Source organism: Opisthorchis viverrini (assembly GCF_000715545.1).
Source record: "Opisthorchis viverrini unplaced genomic scaffold opera_v5_16, whole genome shotgun sequence".
NCBI lineage: Eukaryota > Metazoa > Platyhelminthes > Trematoda > Opisthorchiida > Opisthorchiidae > Opisthorchis > Opisthorchis viverrini.
In genome coordinates, this window is record NW_008751672.1 from 3516825 (window position 1) to 3525052 (window position 8228).

An 8228-nucleotide genomic window follows, 5' to 3' on the forward strand; every position below is an offset into this window, starting at 1 on the left:
GATATACCTGATCAACACACTCAAATTTTGTGTGTGACCGCCCATTCTCCACATTAAATGCAATCTTTCGCAAGAAAATTCGTCAGGCTTGAGAGTGTTTTATGTAAATCAACATACACTCATTTCCACGAATTCAATAATACTGGTCGAAAATATGGGTTGTGAATGTCAGTCTTTCAATCCAACGCTTTGCTAGAATTGTTTCTACATGGCTATTGGATCGACCGCTTTTTATAAAATAAACTTGCAATTGGAACAAGACGCGTCCCATTGCTAGCATATTAAATGAAACAAAACTGGCTTTCTACCTTTCTCACCATTTGTTCGGCTGCCGGCGACATACGGGTACAAACACATTTTGTTAGCAAACATTAGTTTACTGATGCTTCATACCATCAATTTTGGATCCGTTTACCTGGTTAATGACAGAGACATGCAATTTTGTCGCGGCATTTTACCTGAGGCACACCGTGGAAAATTAATTTCTTTGCTGTTAATTAAAGATGTGCGGGCTTGTTGCAATAAGTTTCTCAAAGGAAATTTCAAACCAGCTCACTTTACGATTCAATGTTTAAGTTCACACAATTAAAACTAGATCTTATGGTGCAGAATATGACGCACGATGTTTTGAGGATCAGAATGTTAAATGTAGATCATTGCTAATTCCTCCTGTAGTTTTGGTTGACTCCATGATTGATCATAACAGTGATAGTTCTTTCCTTTTTTTGAGAATCACCTTGAAAACAATTCGTTTTTTCGCTTCAGTAGATTAAGTAGCGTAATGCAATCGATACTCTTCGTTACATGGGGTCTTCCTAAAACATACTGGTAAGCTATACTAATGTACGAGATGTAGTCTTGACTGTAGATCTAACATGCTGCAGGGAATGTTGCTTGTCACTTCGGATAATAAAATATTCGACAACTATCGCTCCACTTGGGACTATTTTTGAAATAACAGGTAGGGATCTTTCACACCAATGGGGCGACCAGATGTTTTTAGACCAATAAGTTCTTTCCAGTGTAATATCATACCAAGCTGGAATATAAGCTACCTGTTCTATACACTAGTCAAATTTGTAAGGCAAAAACAGCGTATCGAGAGGTTCAGATAGATTAAGCAACATTTATTTCAACTAATAAACCATAATTGAAATCGTTTATTGGTGGATCGCATGAAAATAAGAAAGACCGTTCTGGCATTTGTGATGTGAGACCATTGAAGCAACATCCAGCTCTTTACTTAGCCTTGCGGTCTGACTCATAGTTAAAATATAGTCTTTTGTACCCAAAATACGTCATTTCCTAACAAGTATGAGAAAAAAAGCAGACGTTTCACGTTTTCAACTTTATTAGGAGCTGGCTAACAAAGACGTGACTATAAGGATAGCATGCTGAAAGTTAAAGATATGCTGTCACCATGTGTGGAATACCCAGTGAATTTGGTAAGCTGTAACCAAGAAAATTCAATAATGAATCTTCAACGCGGAGAAAGGCGCCTTATTTGCAAGTGTTGGAGTAACCGCACTGTGGGTCCCCTGCAGTCATACGCATTGCGAAATAAAGGTACGCAAGTTATCACTTTATTGTTGTTATATCAATTCAGGGAAAGGAAGGGATGCTGCAACTTTGGGCGTATCTAGGTTCAACATAATATGGCTAGCAGCCACAACCCAACTGGAGAGTTAACATTTGCATAGAGTGATATGCAGAAAAGTTCGAGAAAGCAAGAGCAGCATAACGTTTTCTCACAGAAGGCAAATAATGCAAGCCAGTCTAACAATTGTGTTCCACGACACTCTTTGACGGGGACATCCAGGGCATGTTATCTTCCATAAAAATCTAATGTCACTCAGCGGAGAGCTACACTCAGCCGTGATAAATTATTCATCTCATACTTTGAGGACAACGGTTTGCTAAATGACCCCCTAAATATCTGTTTATTAGTTCACAGTTGTCCTCAAGGCTGCGATGATCAAATGACTCGAAACAGAGCTCAAAGCGTTTTTAATCACTACTTTGTGAATTAAAACCGAAAAATTGAGTGAAACCTAAAAGCTGGATCGAAGTAGCCCAATCAGATAGCCAGTTAGCACATTAGCGCAGTGTGCCAGCAGCTATCAGACCTCCATAGTCATAATTCACAATATCAGGGAGGGTTTCGTTTCGATCATAGCAGGCACTCGAGGGTTTTGACCGAACAAGCGCTGCATTTTTCTTTAAGCCCTGAACACCTGATCTTATGTACAGATGTTTTAGCCATGTGATGTGTGCAATGATCGTTGAAAGCAGCTGTTACCTGTGCGAGATATTTTCTGTTGCAAAACTTTTGTTCTTATTTCCAGCCGGTAAACGATTCTGTATTGGTTGAAACCGGCTCGCTTTCGTTGGCTTGTGGAGATCAGTGATTAGTTTAGGGAGGTGTCATCGAATGCTGATCGCTCTCGAGAAAGACAGAGTTGTAATCAAAGTGTAATGTCTAATCCGATTCAAATTAACTCGACGGTAGCGTCATTTTAAACGAGCGTTGGGTATTTGAATGACTGTTTGATTGGTAAAACGTTGAAAAACGCCCTCTGTGAAAGTGACATGACGCATAGTTCGAAATGAATCAGATACCCCATATGAGCAAACCTGTTTCCTGGTAGCTCATAACTTCAAAGATTTCGTTGCATTGGCAACAATAATGATGAGAGTGATGCATTAACCGCGTGATCACGAGGAAAACTGCAACTGTAGTATTGACGGAATTTTAAGCATAAAAATAGTAACGAAGTTGGTTCTTATTACCAACGATATTACGCTCTGCTTCTTAGTGGTTGAAATATAAATAAGTGACTGCGGTAAGAGCTGATCCATTGTTAGGAAATAATTTGACCGACTTGAAATACCTCCTCGAATCATTTACAATTATCACATGTTTTTCGCTGATTGCGTCTTCAGTGTTTTTATAATTCTAATGTGGATTGAATATGATTGATTATTTGTGTTGAGCCAAGTAAGACCGAAGTAGATGAGGTTGAGGTTTTCTGCCAGTGTAAGCCAGTGTAAGCCAGTGTAAGCTCCTAACTGTTCCTAACAGCGTTATATATCTAATTCAATTCCAACGTGACTTCTGGTCTTTTACATCAACCGGCAAGTTGAATGACTGATAAATGGAAGATTCTTGTGATTTGTATTTTCATGATGTTTATTCATGTGAAACATCAGTTACCGCTTCAGTGAAGCAACTAAATTTCCGCAAACGGTACGTTAAAACGGTATATTCTCGCCAACAGGGAGCCATACTTCTTAAGGGGGCAGAATTGTTGTCAGAAAGGCAAAAGTTAAAAATTAGATTGCACAACCCGAACAAATAGCTTTTGTATCATGACCTTCAAATAAGTATCGGGGAACAACATATTTCATACAACGAAGACGCGATTGTGCTTGAAACTGACGCCAATGCTCAGCGAAACATGATGTTCACTGTTATGGCGACAGTGATCGACTGAATAAACCACGTGAATTTCGCTTCAATCAATATAAAGCTTGCTGAATTTTTGCCACTCCAAACCATGGGCGAATTTTTCTAAAGAATATTCCTAGGATTGTGGGCCAAAACGGCTTTCAGAGCGTTGTTTACTGATTAAATGAATACATCCTGCATAGATGGAAGGATTACTTTGAGGGAAGAACTCACAGTTTACCCACTAGCGTTTGAGATTCAAAGGTGGCCTATTCTACATTAGCGTCAGGTGTATTATTGCATCCTAAAAGTCTATAGTTTTGCTATTTCGGTGACCATCCACGCAGTTACGACAATTGAACTTCGGACAAGATGCAGAAAAGGGACTTTCTGTTTGTTCTCTGTTTCGTTCTCTATGATGTGCAATTCCGCATCATGTATTGGGCATCGTTACTGGGCTTCTTCTTTCTCCCGTTTTGTTGTTACTCGCAGTGTTTGGATTACTGAGGCTTGGTTATGCCACATTTGGTATAAACCCCACAAATTGGAAAAAACGCATGACTGTTAGGTTTTTAATTGGAAGCCTTCTGACACGGTATGGACTGCAGAATGTCAGTAGGAATGTAATTAGTGTACCCACCTAAACCAGTAAATTCACAACCACACATCTGGGCCTTACTGAAGAAAGAAAGTCGCTCACAGACAAGGTTTCCTGAGGCCGTTATAACAGCACGGGGCACGTTGCCTGATAATCCACTCATGAACAAGTGCCTTCGCTGTGCAGTCCGTATTTTCCGAACTGCCTAGAACAGGACGCATGGGACAAAAGTACCAAATGTCTAATGTATGTTTTTGGCACTAGAAGCTTTTTAAAATGAGTGTAGCTCTATTATTTTTCGATTAGTGTTCGCCCTGTGAGTCTTCTGTATGAAAGGATGTCGTCCGCATCTTGGAGCAAACCAGATGGATACTGAACCATGAATCTTGATTCGAACAATCCAGTAAAACTGTGAATCTAAATATCGTTTCATCACTGCTGTTGGGGCACAAGGTGTACAATATGAGACAAGAAAGCTGCGTAAAATATCCCAATAATGGGTGGAAACAGTTTCCGGCACTTACACACAGATGATGCTGTTCGGATTCTCAAGCTAAGTTGTCACACCGATTACGGAATGTCAGAATTGGGAATAGGGTTCAACCCAAACTTAATTCATCTTCTCACTAATGACGAGACCGCGCACCCACTACAGTCTAATAAGGAAAAGGTTTGAATTATGCTGTAGACATATCTTCATCTTCAAGATGGAAAGGTAGGTAGCACACGTGCATAGACAACATGAGCACTTTAACATCTGTGAAAGGGTATCATCTGACTATTGTGTGTTCTACTTCTTCGATCCTTCGATTCCAAATTAGACTGCTTCGTACGTGTAGACCCTTTTGAAAAGATGGGAGGTTTTCATATACGACCTGAGAAACTGCCTCAATTGATCAAAACCACGAGTGCGAAACATACATTAATTCTAAAGTCTGTAACTACAAGAGTTCATTTAACTTCTGTGTCAGTCAAAATGTCATCTGTGTCAGCTGTCATTAAAGCTAACAGTGGTGGCAAAAGCCTTGTAAAGAGACTAAAAGTATTTTATAGGTTTGTCTTTCCTGTTTTATGAAGGCGATTGTGATATAGTTGACATGTCGGTGCAGTTGTACATCATTACAAAGGGTGCGTTTACGAACATGCTTAGGTTACAACCGACGTTTTCCATACTTCCTAACAAGCCTCCAAAAAGTAGGTATGTAAACCAAAGTAACGCATGTATGAGTGAAACCGGCTTTCTTCCAGAAACGTTATGGGCTTCTCGTTTTCATATCTCTGAACCCAATAATTATCATTCACAACATTACAATTTGGTTGTGCAAATCCGTTCTTCAGATGTTGCGTGGAACATTTCCTCCTGTGTCAAGGGTGGTTACTTGGAGTTAAAATCTGAAACTTGCATGCTATAATTACAAAAAAATTACTCAAAATAGCATACAGGAGGAGCGTTACGCTCAGCGAGCTTAAATGATACTCTCCCGCAGACCATATATCAGTGATGTCGTGCTATATGAATGTATATTTGTATATATAGTTTTACGGAGCACATCAATATCTTGTTCATAGCTTGTTACAAAGCGGTAATAACGTATTTTTTCCAGGAAATGAACCGTATAACTTTTTGCAAGGACGATTCGGGGCTCAATCATATTTTAAGGGAGGTGTGTCGTGGGTAACTTTATTTGAGCTTTAGCTATCAGCGAGGTTCTGTCGATTTGCAATTAAGTGTTGACTTCCAAATGAACTTTTGTTTTTTTCCAATTTTAGTTTGGCTCGAACATTGGCAAATTTTAGTCATTTACGTCAAGTATATAAAGCACGTGTTACTACAGTTTTTTTAAGTCATATGACTGCGATTTACGCGTCCTGAATTTCCTTTTCATTAGACGGTCGTAAGGGTCATGATTGCGTCAGAACCAAGCAGCGGGGGATAGTTTGTCTCCGGTTTAATCCCATTTACTACTGCGCATCATCTATCGACCAAGAGACAAATTACTTTATGATTCACATTGGTGACGAGTGGAGAATCCTGGTATTCCTACTGTACTACACTACAATGCGTCAAATTTTTGAATGGTGTAGCCGCATTCCAGCGGAGACCGAATTACTCTTTGTGATCCAGTGCAGTGTATGTCAATCAATTTGTCTTTCTCAGCCCTCTCCATCCGAGAAAACCTCGATTAATTGGTTCACTTTCACTCCGATTATTGGGAAACCGTTTTAAGTCGGCATATTCAGATATTTTTAGGAAAGCAGCCGTGGCTGTTGGGTTGTTTTCTGACCGAGGGTAACTTGTTACAAAGTTTTTGCCATCAGTCAAGGTGAAAATACTGGTGCGTTGTGAGTGGAGGTACGTCGAGTTTGAAACATAGCTGCAAGAATGGATACTTTACACACTTAGGCATGAAAAACCTCTTCTTGTTTTAGTCAGTCCAAATGTTTGCAGAAGTTTACCGCGTTGGGTTTCAACAGGATGATGGAAAGAATTGCGTTATTGGTTTCTTATATTCAAAGTAATTCAAGGTGTTCGGTCTTAACTCCTTCCTTCTTGTTTATTTCGAAACGGAATTTCTAGAAGCAATACAGGTATTCTCACAAATCACCAACCATAAGATTCTTGAGGACTATCCACGGAAGGCCCAAATTAGAATCATCACCACAGCCCGTAAACGCACGTTTTTTTCACGATCCATTCGGAAAAGCGCATGATAATTCCGAATTTAACCGAACTGAATTGGAGGAAATAAACATATTATAAATTAACTCCCATACTACGTATGACAGGTGGCATTGTATAACGACCACCAAGTGCTCGGATGTACTGGGACGTAGATTAGGCTTGATGTCCAGTAGTTGGATTGTTCATTTTTTTGTGAGGTTTTGCTGCAAACATTCCCTCAGACGTGAGATACCAATATCAGTGGGTTATCATGTAGCCAACCGACACACTTAAGTACTATTGCATTACGAATCTGCCTACCTCAACAAAGTACCGCTGAAAATTCAAGCAAGGGCTGATTTCTATATAAGATTGCCAAAACACAACAAAATTATTAAACTAAAAATCAATTCGTTCAGCTGCAACACCTTGTCGGTGCCTAGCTGTCATACCATTCGAAGGAAGCACGAGGCTTGGGGTACCACCAGGTTGTCCAAGCCTGGACAGGGGAAGCCGAGAGGCAGAGATCGAGTTCGAACTACGTACCTTGCGGTCAGTAAATTCGCGCTCTAACCACTTGAGCCATCTCGCTCACTGGAATAAAAATAAAACCTTTGTTTTTTTCCGAGGTTTGTCTATGAAGCACGGCCAGTCTATGCTGAAAAGCTGAGTAGCACTGACAGCTGTCTCATCGCTACTGGGGATGACCATCAGTGCACAGAGAATGAAAGAGGTACGAAACCGCGACCACCCGGGCTGTAGTTTGAACACAACGGTTTGGCCGCGAGTAGCTGATCACGAGTGTCGTTAACTCACACAGCCAGGGGATATCGCCAATCCACATCACATGGTATCATATCCACTGGCTGCTGGAGTGCCGGTTCCTTAGACGGAAGTTTCCCTTACTGCATGAATTTTATTTTTCCTCCGACTGTTGTTAGTGTAAGGCTGCTTGATAATTTTAAATTGAGGTTTCGCACTGTGAGTGGAGGCGACCTCAGTTTTTTCCACAACTATGGACCTAAAAGATTAATCCTATTGTATCTACTTTGGTGGCGAAAATGGCTTGGAAACAACCTAGGAAAGATAGCTAGAAACAAACTGAGCCAAGCATATGGACTATAAGAAGTTTAAGATATAATAACAGCTTTGATAGCATATCATCTAACAGTGTTAATCATAAGCTGATTAGGATACTTCATTTGTTACTTCAACACACAATATTTTAGTGCTCTCTTCCTATGATTTTGGGACGTGTTACTCTTAAATGGTTCATCTGCAAAGTACCAACTAGCGCGGCCTTTTGAAATGCGGTCGTACAGGAACAAATGGCCTTGTACTATGATGATCAAAAGATCACGTTACCACAGCCTCATACCTCATAAGCATTTTGCATACAACAAGTGATTTTGACCAATAAAATTCAACAAATGTCTAGTTTTATCGAGTGTTCTACGTTATTCAAAGTTAAAATTACTTATTACTGATAAATAAATGATCAGACTTTTACCCGATTGAAC